This window comes from Eulemur rufifrons, chromosome 25 (assembly GCF_041146395.1).
Source record: "Eulemur rufifrons isolate Redbay chromosome 25, OSU_ERuf_1, whole genome shotgun sequence".
NCBI classification, from domain to species: Eukaryota; Metazoa; Chordata; class Mammalia; order Primates; family Lemuridae; genus Eulemur; species Eulemur rufifrons.
This window is the reverse complement of record NC_091007.1, coordinates 24,212,501-24,225,829: the sequence shown is the minus strand read 5'-3', so window position 1 is coordinate 24,225,829 and position 13,329 is coordinate 24,212,501.

Below are 13,329 nucleotides of genomic sequence, written 5' to 3'. Positions count from 1 at the left end.
TCTCCCACAGTGTCCTGCATGAAACCCAGAGGCCCATACACTGCGTGCGGTAGAGTGGGTTCCCAGCGACCATCACAGACACCTAACTTTGCCTCCTAGAGCATAAAGGGCCCGTGCCCTAAACATAAACCCTACCCCTCACCCATAAGCCTAACCCACAACATAACACCTAACCCTGATCCTACTGCTCACCTTAACAGGTAAACCTCACCATAACCCTAACTTTAACCCCATATCTTAACGTTAATGCATGACACCCTGAGAACAAGCCCTATACCGTCATTATAATCCTAACTCCTAGCTATAACCGTAACACCTAATCCCTACTTCTGAAACGCCAACCCTAACCTTAACCCGACCAACAACACTAACACTAACCCTAACCCCTTACCATAACCCTACGCCTAAAAGTAACCCTAACCGTTGATCCTTCGTCATAAACCCTAACCTTAACCCTAACCCTTAACCCTATTCCCAATCCTAACCATTAAACAGAACCCTAACTCTTAACCCTAACCCTAACCTTTACCCTAATGCCTAGAGATCTAACCCCAACACTGACCTACAGTTAACACTAACCCCAACCCCTAATGCTAACCTTAAACCTGAACCAAGCTCCTAACCCTTAACCCTAACACTATCCCTTACCCCTAAGCCTAACCCCAACTGTTAACCCTCTAAACCTCACCCTGAATCCTAACCCTATCCCTTAACCCTAACCCCTAAACCTAACGCTAACTCCAACCCTAAACCTTACCCTGGCCCCCTAACCCAGACTTAACACCTTACCCCTAACACTAACTCTAACCCTAACCACTAATCCCTAGTACCTAACCCTGACTCGAAACCTAACCCCTAACACGAAAAACCCTAACCCCAACCCCAACCCTAATTCTCACACTACTTCCATTCCCAGAGTGAAGCAAGCCTACAATACAGCCATGCCATGTGTGAGATGAGGCTCCGCCTGAGTCCTGCATGGAGGTCCTGTCCCAAGGCCCAGGGAATGATGTTGTGCTTTCGTGGTGACTCCGACCGCACCCCTCTCACCATAGATTCACCAGGTCCTGTGCCCTTAAACTGACCGCTAAAGCTAAGCCCTACCACCAACGCTAACCCCTGACCCTGAACCTAAGCCCCGAGCCTAAAGCCCAACATTAACTCTAGACCCTTACCCTAAACCTAATCCCTAACCCTAATGCTAACCCCTAAACCCAACCCTAACCGTGAACAGTAAACCTAACCCTAACCTCTAACATAAACCATAGCACATAACTCTAACCCTAAAACTAACCCTAACCCCAACCATAACCCTAAACCCTAAATCTTTTTTTTTTTTTTTTTTTTGAGAGAGTCTCACTCTGTTGCCGAAGATAGAGTGAGTGCCGTGGCATAAGCCTAGCTCACAGCAACCTCAGACTCCTGAGCTCAAGGAATCCTCCTGTCTCAGCCTCCCGAGCAGCTGGGAATACAGGCATGCGCCACCATGCCCGGCTAATTTTTTTCTGTATATATTTTTAGCTGTCCATATAATTTCTTTCTATTTTTAGTACAGATGGGGTCTCGCTCTTGCTCAGGCTGGTCTTGAACTCCTGAGCTCAAACGATCCACCCACCTCGGCCTTCCAGAGTGGTAGGATTACAGGCGTGAGCGACCGCGCCCGGCCCTAAACCCTAACTCTTAACCTTAACACTAAGCGTTCACTCTCATGCTAACCTTTAATCCTAACCCTAATCCTAATCTTCAACCCTAAACCTAACACTTAACCCTAACCCTGTACCAAACCCTAACCCCTCATCTTAACCCTAACCGTAAACCTCAACCCGAAACCAAAGTGTAACCGTTAAAACTAAGAGTAACCTTTAACCCTAACCCTAATCCCTAACCCTAAGCCCTCACCCTAACACTAAACTTCATCCTTCACCCTAACCATAATCCTAACCCTAAATCTCATTCTCAGACTTCTTGCTTTCTTAGAGTTTAGAAAGCCTGCCATCCTCCCATGCCGTGCGTGAAAGGAGGCTCTACCACTGTGTCCTGCATGAAACCCACGGGCCCATACCAAGAGTATGATAGAGTGGGTTCCCGGGTACAATCCCAGCCCCCTAAACTCCCCCCGCCCGCCTAATGCAGACAGGGCCCGTGCGCTAAGCATAAACAATACCTTTAACAGATAACCCTAACCCTGAACATAACACCCAACCCTGTTCCTATTTCTCCCCTTAACACGTAAACCTCACCGTGCGCCTAACTTTAACCTCTTATCCTAACGTTAATGCATAAACCATTTCCTGAGAACAACCCCTATCCCATAATTCTAACCCTATCTCCTAGTCATCACTGTGACACCTAATCCCTAACCCTAATTCTAAACCGCTAACCCTAACCGTAACCCTACCTACAACCCTAACACTGACAGTAACCCTTACTTCTAACCCCAACGCTATGCCTAACAAAAACCCTAACCCTTGACCCTAACCCTTCACACTAACCCCTAGCCTTACCCTTTCCCTTAACCCTAATCCTAATCCTAACCATTTAACCTAACCCTAGCTCTTAAAGCTAACCCTAAACCTTACCCTCACGACTGAACCTAACCCTGACACTAACCTAACACCTAACCCTAACCAGAACCCCTAAAGGTAACCCTGAACCCTATCCCTAACCCTAGCAGTAAACTTTAACCCTAAAGCTAAGCCCAACCCGTAACCCTAATCCTATCCTTTTACCCTAAAACTAACCCCTAAACCTAACCCCTATACCTCACCCTAACTCTAACCCCAATCCTAATTCTAACCATACCCCTTCATAAAACACTAACTCCTAACCGCTAACCCTAACACTAACCAAAACCCCTAATCACTAATCCCTAACCCTAATGCTTAACCTTTACCCTAACCGTTAACCCTCACCCTAAATCTTAACACTGACCCTAACCTTCACCTTTAACTCTAAGCCTAACCCTTAACCCTACAGTAAGGAAGATGCTTAATGCTAATGGGATCCCTTATCCCTAACCCTAACACTACAGCTAAAAATAACCCTAACCTTTGATCCTTAAACCTAACCCCTAACACATACTTTAACCCCAAACCCTAACCCTAATCCTAAGCATTAAACCTAACCCTATCTCTTAACCCTAACGCTAGCCCTTACCCTAATGCCTAGATCTAACCCTAAATCTAACCTACCGCCTAATCCTAACCTTAAGCCCTAATGCTAACTCTAACCCTGAACCCTAAACCTACCCGTAACCTTTAACACTAACCCTATCCGTGAACCTTAACCCTGACCCTAACCATTACCCGCACCCAAGCATTTAACCCTGACCCTACCCCTAATCGTTAATGATAACCCTAACACTAAACCCTAACCCTAAGCCCAACACTTAACCCTAATCCTATCCCTTAACCCTAACCCTAACCCTAACCCTAATGCTAACCCCTAAACGTAACCCTAACCGTCACCAGTAAACCTAACCCTAAACTCTAACACAAACTATAGCACATAACTCTAACCCTAAAACTAACCCTAACCCTAACCCTAAACCCTAACTCTTAACCTTAACCCTAAGCGTTAACTCTCACGCTAATCTTTAATCCTAACCCTAATCCTAATCTTCAACCCTAAACCTAACACTTAACCCTAACCTGTACCAAACCCTAACCCCTCATCTTAACCCTAACCGTAAACCTCAACCCGAAACCAAAGAGTAACCTTTAACCCTAACCCTAATCCCTAACCCTAAGCCCTCACCCTAACACTAAACTTCATCCTTCACCCTAACCATAATCCTAACCCTAAATCTCATTCTCAGAATTCTTGCTTTCATAGAGTTTAGAAAGCCTGCAATCCTCCCATGCCATGCGTGAAAGGAGGCTCTACCACTGTGTCCTGCATGAAACCCACGGGCCCATAGCCAGAGTATGATAGAGTGGGTTCCCGGGTACAATCCCAGCCCCCTAAACTCCCCCCGCCCGCCTAATGCAGACAGGGCCCGTGCGCTAAGCATAAACAATACCTTTAACAGATAACCCTAACCCTGAACATAACACCCAACCCTGTTCCTATTTCTCCCCTTAACACGTAAACCTCACCGTGCGCCTAACTTTAACCTCTTATCCTAACGTTAATGCATAACCCATTTCCTGAGAACAACCCCTATCCCATAATTCTAACCCTATCTCCTAGTCATCACTGTGACACCTAATCCCTAACCCTAATTCTAAACCGCTAACCCTAACCGTAACCCTACCTACAACCCTAACACTGACAGTAACCCTTACTTCTAACCCCAAAGCTATGCCTAACAAAAACCCTAACCCTTGACCCTAACCCTTCACCCTAACCCCTAAGCCTTACCCTAACCCTTAACCCTAATCCTAATCCTAACCATTAAACATAACCCTAGCTCTTAAAGCTAACTCTAAACCTTACCCTCACGACTAGACCTAACCCTGACACTAACCTAACACCTAACCCTAACCAGAACCCCTAAAGCTAACCCTGAACCCTATCCCTAACCCTAGCAGTAAACTTTAACCCTAAACCTAAGCCCAACCCGTAACCCTAATCCTATCCTTTTACCCTAAAACTAACCCCTAAACCTAACCCCTATACCTCACCCTAACTCTAACCCCAATCCTAATTCTAACCATACCCCTTCATAAAACACTAACTCCTAACCGCTAACCCTAACACTAACCAAAAACCCTAATCACTAATCCCTAACCCTAATGCTTAACCTTTACCCTAACCGTTAACCCTCACCCTAAATCTTAACACTGACCCTAACCTTAACCTTTAACTCTAAGCCTAACCCTTAACCCTACAGTAAGGAAGACCCTTAATGCTAATGGGATCCCTTATCCCTAACCCTAACACTACAGCTAAAAATAACCCTAACCTTTGATCCTTAAACCTAACCCCTAACACATACTTTAACCCCAAACCCTAACCCTAATCCTAAGCATTAAACCTAACCCTATCTCTTAACCCTAACGCTAGCCCTTACCCTAACGCCTAGATCTAACCCTAAATCTAACCTACCGCCTAATCCTAACCTTAAGCCCTAATGCTAACTCTAACCCTGAACCCTAAACCTACCCGTAACCTTTAACACTAACCCTATCCGTGAACCTTAACCCTGACCCTAACCATTACCCGCACCCAAGCATTTAACCCTGACCCTACCCCTAATCCTTAATGATAACCCTAACACTAAACCCTAACCCTAAGCCCAACACTTAACCCTAATCCTATCCCTTAACCCCAACCATAACCCTAATGCTAACCCCTAAACGTAACCCTAACCGTGACCAGTAAACCTAACCCTAACCTCTAACACAAACCATAGCACATAACTCTAACCCTAAAACTAACCCTAACCCTAACCCTAACCCTAAACCTTAACTCTTAACCTTAACCCTAAGCGTTAACTCTCACGCTAACCTTTAATCCTAACCCTAATCCTAATATTCAACCCTAAACCTAACACTTAACCCTAACCCTGTACCAAACCCTAACCCCTCATCTTAACCCAACCGTAAACCTCAACCCGAAACCAAAGTGTAACCGTTAAACCTAAGAGTAACCTTTAACCCTAACCCTAATCCCTAACCCTAAGCCCTCACCCTAACACTAAACTTCATCCTTCACCCTAACCATAATCCTAACCCTAAATCTCATTCTCAGAATTCTTGCTTTCTTAGAGTTTAGAAAGCCTGCAATCCTCCCATGCCATGCGTGAAAGGAGGCTCTACCATTGTGTCCTGCATGAAACCCACGGGCCCATACCCAGAGTATGATAGAGTGGGTTCCCGGGTACAATCCCAGCCCCCTAAACTCCCCCCGCCCGCCTAATGCAGACAGGGCCCGTGCGCTAAGCATAAACAATACCTTTAACAAATAACCCTAACCGTGAACATAACACCCAACCCTGTTCCTATTTCTCCCCTTAACACGTAAACCTCACCGTGCGCCTAACTTTAACCTCTTATCCTAACGTTAATGCATAACCCATTTCCTGAGAACAACCCCTATCCCATAATTCTAACCCTATCTCCTAGTAATCACTGTGACACCTAATCCCTAACCCTAATTCTAAACCGCTAAGCCTTACCGTAACCCTACCTACAACCCTAACACTGACAGTAACCCTTACTTCTAACCCCAACGCTATGCCTAACAAAAACCCTAAACCTTGACCCTAACCCTTCACCCTAACCCCTAAGCCTTACTCTAACCCTTAACCCTAATCCTATTCCTAACCATTAAAACTAACCCTAGCTCTTAAAGCTAAGCCTAAATCTTACCCTCATGACTGGACCTAACCCTGACACTAACCTAACACCTAACCCTAACCAGAACCCCTAAAGCTAACCCTGAACCCTATCCCTAACCCTAGCAGTAAACTTTAACCCTAAACCTAAGCCCAACTCGTAACCCTAATCCTATCCTTTTACCCTAAAACTAACCCCTAAACCTAACCCTATACCTCACCCTAACTCTAACCCCAATCCTAATTCTAACCATACCCCTTCATAAAACACTAACTCCTAACCGCTAACTCTAACACTAACCAAAAACCCTAATCACTAATCCCTAACTCTTACGCTTAACCTTTACCCTAACCGTTAACCCTCACCCTAAATCTTAACACTGACCCTAACCTTAACCTTTAACTCTAAGCCTAACCCTTAACCGTACAGTAAGGAAGACCCTTAATGCTAATGGGATCCCTTATCCCTAACCCTAACACTACAGCTAAAAATAACCCTAACCTTTGATCCTTAAACCTAACCCCTAACACTTACTTTAACCCCAAACCCTAACCCTAATCCTAAGCATTAAACTTAACCCTATCTCTTAACCCTAACGCTAGCCCTTACCCTAACGCCTAGATCTAACCCTAAATCTAACCTACCGCCTAATCCTAACCTTAAGCCCTAATGCTAACTCTAACCCTGAACCCTAAACCTACCCGTAACCCTTAACACTAACCCTATCCGTGAACATTAACCCTGACCCTAACCATTACACGCACCCAAGCATTTAACCCTGACCCTAACCCTAATCCTTAATGATAACCCTAACACTAAACCCTAACCCTAAGCCCAACACTTAACCCTAATCCTATCCCTTAACCCTAACTCTAACCCTAATGCTAACCCCTAAACGTAACCCTAACCGTGACCAGTAAACCTAACCCTAACCTCTAACACAAACCATAGAACATAACTCTAACCCTAAAACTAACCCTAACCCTAACCCCTAACTCTTAACCTTAACCCTTTGCGTTAACTCTCACGCTAACCTTTAATCCCAACCCTAATCCTAATCTTCAACCCTAAACCTAACACTTAACCCTAACCCTGTACCAAACCCTAACCCCTCATCTTAACCCTAACCGTAAACCTCAACCCGAAACCAAAGTGTAACCGTTAAACCTAAGAGTAACCTTTAACCCTAACCCTAATCCCTAACCCTAAGCCCTCACCCTAACACTAAACTTCATCCTTAACCCTAACCATAATCCTAACCCTAAATCTAATTCTCAGACTTCTTGCTTCTTTAGAGTTTAGAAAGCCTGCAATCCTCCCATGCTATGCGTGAAAGGAGGCTCTACCACTGTGTCCTGCATGAAACCCACGGGCCCATACCAAGAGTATGATAGAGTGGGTTCCCGGGTACAATCCCAGCCCCCTAAACTCCCCCCGCCCGCCTAATGCAGACAGGGCCCGTGCGCTAAGCATAAACAATACCTTTAACAGATAACCCTAACCCTGAACATAACACCCAACCCTGTTCCTATTTCTCCCCTTAACACGTAAACCTCACCGTGCGCCTAACTTTAACCTCTTATCCTAACGTTAATGCATAAACCATTTCCTGAGAACAACCCCTATCCCATAATTCTAACCCTATCTCCTAGTCATCACTGTGACACCTAATCCCTAACCCTAATTCTAAACCGCTAACCCTAACCGTAACCCTACCTACAACCCTAACACTGACAGTAACCCTTACTTCTAACCCCAACGCTATGCCTAACAAAAACCCTAACCCTTGACCCTAACCCTTCACACTAACCCCTAGCCTTACCCTTTCCCTTAACCCTAATCCTAATCCTAACCTTTTAACCTAACCCTAGCTCTTAAAGCTAACCCTAAACCTTACCCTCACGACTGAACCTAACCCTGACACTAACCTAACACCTAACCCTAACCAGAACCCCTAAAGCTAACCCTGAACCCTATCCCTAACCCTAGCAGTAAACTTTAACCCTAAAGCTAAGCCCAACCCGTAACCCTAATCCTATCCTTTTACCCTAAAACTAACCCCTAAACCTAACCCCTATACCTCACCCTAACTCTAACCCCAATCCTAATTCTAACCATACCCCTTCATAAAACACTAACTCCTAACCGCTAACCCTAACACTAACCAAAAACCCTAATCACTAATCCCTAACCCTAATGCTTAACCTTTACCCTAACCGTTAACCCTCACCCTAAATCTTAACACTGACCCTAACCTTCACCTTTAACTCTAAGCCTAACCCTTAACCCTACAGTAAGGAAGATGCTTAACGCTAATGGGATCCCTTATCCCTAACCCTAACACTACAGCTAAAAATAACCCTAACCTTTGATCCTTAAACCTAACCCCTAACACATACTTTAACCCCAAACCCTAACCCTAATCCTAAGCATTAAACCTAACCCTATCTCTTAACCCTAACGCTAGCCCTTACCCTAATGCCTAGATCTAACCCTAAATCTAACCTACCGCCTAATCCTAACCTTAAGCCCTAATGCTAACTCTAACCCTGAACCCTAAACCTACCCGTAACCTTTAACACTAACCCTATCCGTGAACCTTAACCCTGACCCTAACCATTACCCGCACCCAAGCATTTAACCCTGACCCTACCCCTAATCGTTAATGATAACCCTAACACTAAACCCTAACCCTAAGCCCAACACTTAACCCTAATCCTATCCCTTAACCCTAACCCTAACCCTAACCCTAATGCTAACCCCTAAACGTAACCCTAACCGTCACCAGTAAACCTAACCCTAAACTCTAACACAAACTATAGCACATAACTCTAACCCTAAAACTAACCCTAACCCTAACCCTAAACCCTAACTCTTAACCTTAACCCTAAGCGTTAACTCTCACGCTAATCTTTAATCCTAACCCTAATCCTAATCTTCAACCCTAAACCTAACACTTAACCCTAACCTGTACCAAACCCTAACCCCTCATCTTAACCCTAACCGTAAACCTCAACCCGAAACCAAAGAGTAACCTTTAACCCTAACCCTAATCCCTAACCCTAAGCCCTCACCCTAACACTAAACTTCATCCTTCACCCTAACCATAATCCTAACCCTAAATCTCATTCTCAGAATTCTTGCTTTCTTAGAGTTTAGAAAGCCTGCAATCCTCCCATGCCATGCGTGAAAGGAGGCTCTACCACTGTGTCCTGCATGAAACCCACGGGCCCATAGCCAGAGTATGATAGAGTGGGTTCCCGGGTACAATCCCAGCCCCCTAAACTCCCCCCGCCCGCCTAATGCAGACAGGGCCCGTGCGCTAAGCATAAACAATACCTTTAACAGATAACCCTAACCCTGAACATAACACCCAACCCTGTTCCTATTTCTCCCCTTAACACGTAAACCTCACCGTGCGCCTAACTTTAACCTCTTATCCTAACGTTAATGCATAACCCATTTCCTGAGAACAACCCCTATCCCATAATTCTAACCCTATCTCCTAGTCATCACTGTGACACCTAATCCCTAACCCTAATTCTAAACCGCTAACCCTAACTGTAACCCTACCTACAACCCTAACACTGACAGTAACCCTTACTTCTAACCCCAACGCTATGCCTAACAAAAACCCTAACCCTTGACCCTAACCCTTCACCCTAACCCCTAAGCCTTACCCTAACCCTTAACCCTAATCCTAATCCTAACCATTAAACATAACCCTAGCTCTTAAAGCTAACTCTAAACCTTACCCTCACGACTAGACCTAACCCTGACACTAACCTAACACCTAACCCTAACCAGAACCCCTAAAGCTAACCCTGAACCCTCTCCCTAACCCTAGCAGTAAACTTTAACCCTAAACCTAAGCCCAACCCGTAACCCTAATCCTATCCTTTTACCCTAAAACTAACCCCTAAACCTAACCCCTATACCTCACCCTAACTCTAACCCCAATCCTAATTCTAACCATACCCCTTCATAAAACACTAACTCCTAACCGCTAACCCTAACACTAACCAAAAACCTTAATCACTAATCCCTAACCCTAATGCTTAACCTTTACCCTAACCGTTAACCCTCACCCTAAATCTTAACACTGACCCTAACCTTAACCTTTAACTCTAAGCCTAACCCTTAACCCTACAGTAAGGAAGACCCTTAATGCTAATGGGATCCCTTATCCCTAACCCTAACACTACAGCTAAAAATAACCCTAACCTTTGATCCTTAAACCTAACCCCTAACACATACTTTAACCCCAAACCCTAACCCTAATCCTAAGCATTAAACCTAACCCTATCTCTTAACCCTAACGCTAGCCCTTACCCTAATGCCTAGATCTAACCCTAAATCTAACCTACCGCCTAATCCTAACCTTAAGCCCTAATGCTAACTCTAACCCTGAACCCTAAACCTACCGGTAACCTTTAACACTAACCCTATCCGTGAACCTTAACCCTGACCCTAACCATTACCCGCACCCAAGCATTTAACCCTGACCCTACCCCTAATCCTTAATGATAACCCTAACACTAAACCCTAACCCTAAGCCCAACACTTAACCCTAATCCTATCGCTTAACCCCAACCATAACCCTAATGCTACCCCCTAAACGTAACCCTAACCGTGACCAGTAAACCTAACCCTAACCTCTAACACAAACCATAGCACATAACTCTAACCCTAAAACTAACCCTAACCCTAACCCTAACCCTAAACCTTAACTCTTAACCTTAACCCTAAGCGTTAACTCTCACGCTAACCTTTAATCCTAACCCTAATCCTAATATTCAACCCTAAACCTAACACTTAACCCTAACCCTGTACCAAACCCTAACCCCTCATCTTAACCCAACCGTAAACCTCAACCCGAAACCAAAGTGTAACCGTTAAACCTAAGAGTAACCTTTAACCCTAACCCTAATCCCTAACCCTAAGCCCTCACCCTAACACTAAACTTCATCCTTCACCCTAACCATAATCCTAACCCTAAATCTCATTCTCAGACTTCTTGCTTTCTTAGAGTTTAGAAAGCCTGCAATCCTCCCATGCCATGCGTGAAAGGAGGCTCTACCATTGTGTCCTGCATGAAACCCACGGGCCCATACCCAGAGTATGATAGAGTGGGTTCCCGGGTACAATCCCAGCCCCCTAAACTCCCCCCGCCCGCCTAATGCAGACAGGGCCCGTGCGCTAAGCATAAACAATACCTTTAACAAATAACCCTAACCCTGAACATAACACCCAACCCTGTTCCTATTTCTCCCCTTAACACGTAAACCTCACCGTGCGCCTAACTTTAACCTCTTATCCTAACGTTAATGCATAACCCATTTCCTGAGAACAACCCCTATCCCATAATTCTAACCCTATCTCCTAGTCATCACTGTGACACCTAATCCCTAACCCTAATTCTAAACCGCTAAGCCTTACCGTAACCCTACCTACAACCCTAACACTGACAGTAACCCTTACTTCTAACCCCAACGCTATGCCTAACAAAAACCCTAAACCTTGACCCTAACCCTTCACCCTAACCCCTAAGCCTTACTCTAACCCTTAACCCTAATCCTATTCCTAACCATTAAAACTAACCCTAGCTCTTAAAGCTAAGCCTAAACCTTACCCTCATGACTGGACCTAACCCTAACACTAACCTAACACCTAACCCTAACCAGAACCCCTAAAGCTAACCCTGAACCCTATCCCTAACCCTAGCAGTAAACTTTAACCCTAAACCTAAGCCCAACCCGTAACCCTAATCCTATCCTTTTACCCTAAAACTAACCCCTAAACCTAACCCCTATACCTCACCCTAACTCTAACCCCAATCCTAATTCTAACCATACCCCTTCATAAAACACTAACTCCTAACCGCTAACTCTAACACTAACCAAAAACCCTAATCACTAATCCCTAACTCTTACGCTTAACCTTTACCCTAACCGTTAACCCTCACCCTAAATCTTAACACTGACCCTAACCTTAAACTTTAACTCTAAGCCTAACCCTTAACCGTACAGTAAGGAAGACCCTTAATGCTAATGGGATCCCTTATCCCTAACCCTAACACTACAGCTAAAAATAACCCTAACCTTTGATCCTTAAACCTAACCCCTAACACTTACTTTAACCCCAAACCCTAACCCTAATCCTAAGCATTAAACTTAACCCTATCTCTTAACCCTAACGCTAGCCCTTACCCTAACGCCTAGATCTAACCCTAAATCTAACCTACCGCCTAATCCTAACCTTAAGCCCTAATGCTAACTCTAACCCTGAACCCTAAACCTACCCGTAACCCTTAACACTAACCCTATCCGTGAACATTAACCCTGACCCTAACCATTACACGCACCCAAGCATTTAACCCTGACCCTAACCCTAATCCTTAATGATAACCCTAACACTAAACCCTAACCCTAAGCCCAACACTTAACCCTAATCCTATCACTTAACCATAACTCTAACCCTAATGCTAACCCCTAAACGTAACCCTAACCGTGACCAGTAAACCTAACCCTAACCTCTAACACAAACCATAGAACATAACTCTAACCCTAAAACTAACCCTAACCCTAACCCCTAACTCTTAACCTTAACCCTTTGCGTTAACTCTCACGCTAACCTTTAATCCCAACCCTAATCCTAATCTTCAACCCTAAACCTAACACTTAACCCTAACCCTGTACCAAACCCTAACCCCTCATCTTAACCCTAACCGTAAACCTCAACCCGAAACCAAAGTGTAACCGTTAAACCTAAGAGTAACCTTTAACCCTAACCCTAATCCCTAACCCTAAGCCCTCACCCTAACACTAAACTTCATCCTTAACCCTAACCAGAATCCTAACCCTAAATCTAATTCTCAGACTTCTTGCTTCTTTAGAGTTTAGAAAGCCTGCAATCCTCCCATGCTATGCGTGAAAGGAGGCTCTACCACTGTGTCCTGCATGAAACCCCCGGGCCCATACCAAGAGTATGATAGAGTGGGTTCCCGGGTACAATCCCAGCCCCCTAAACTCCCCCCGCCCGCCTAATG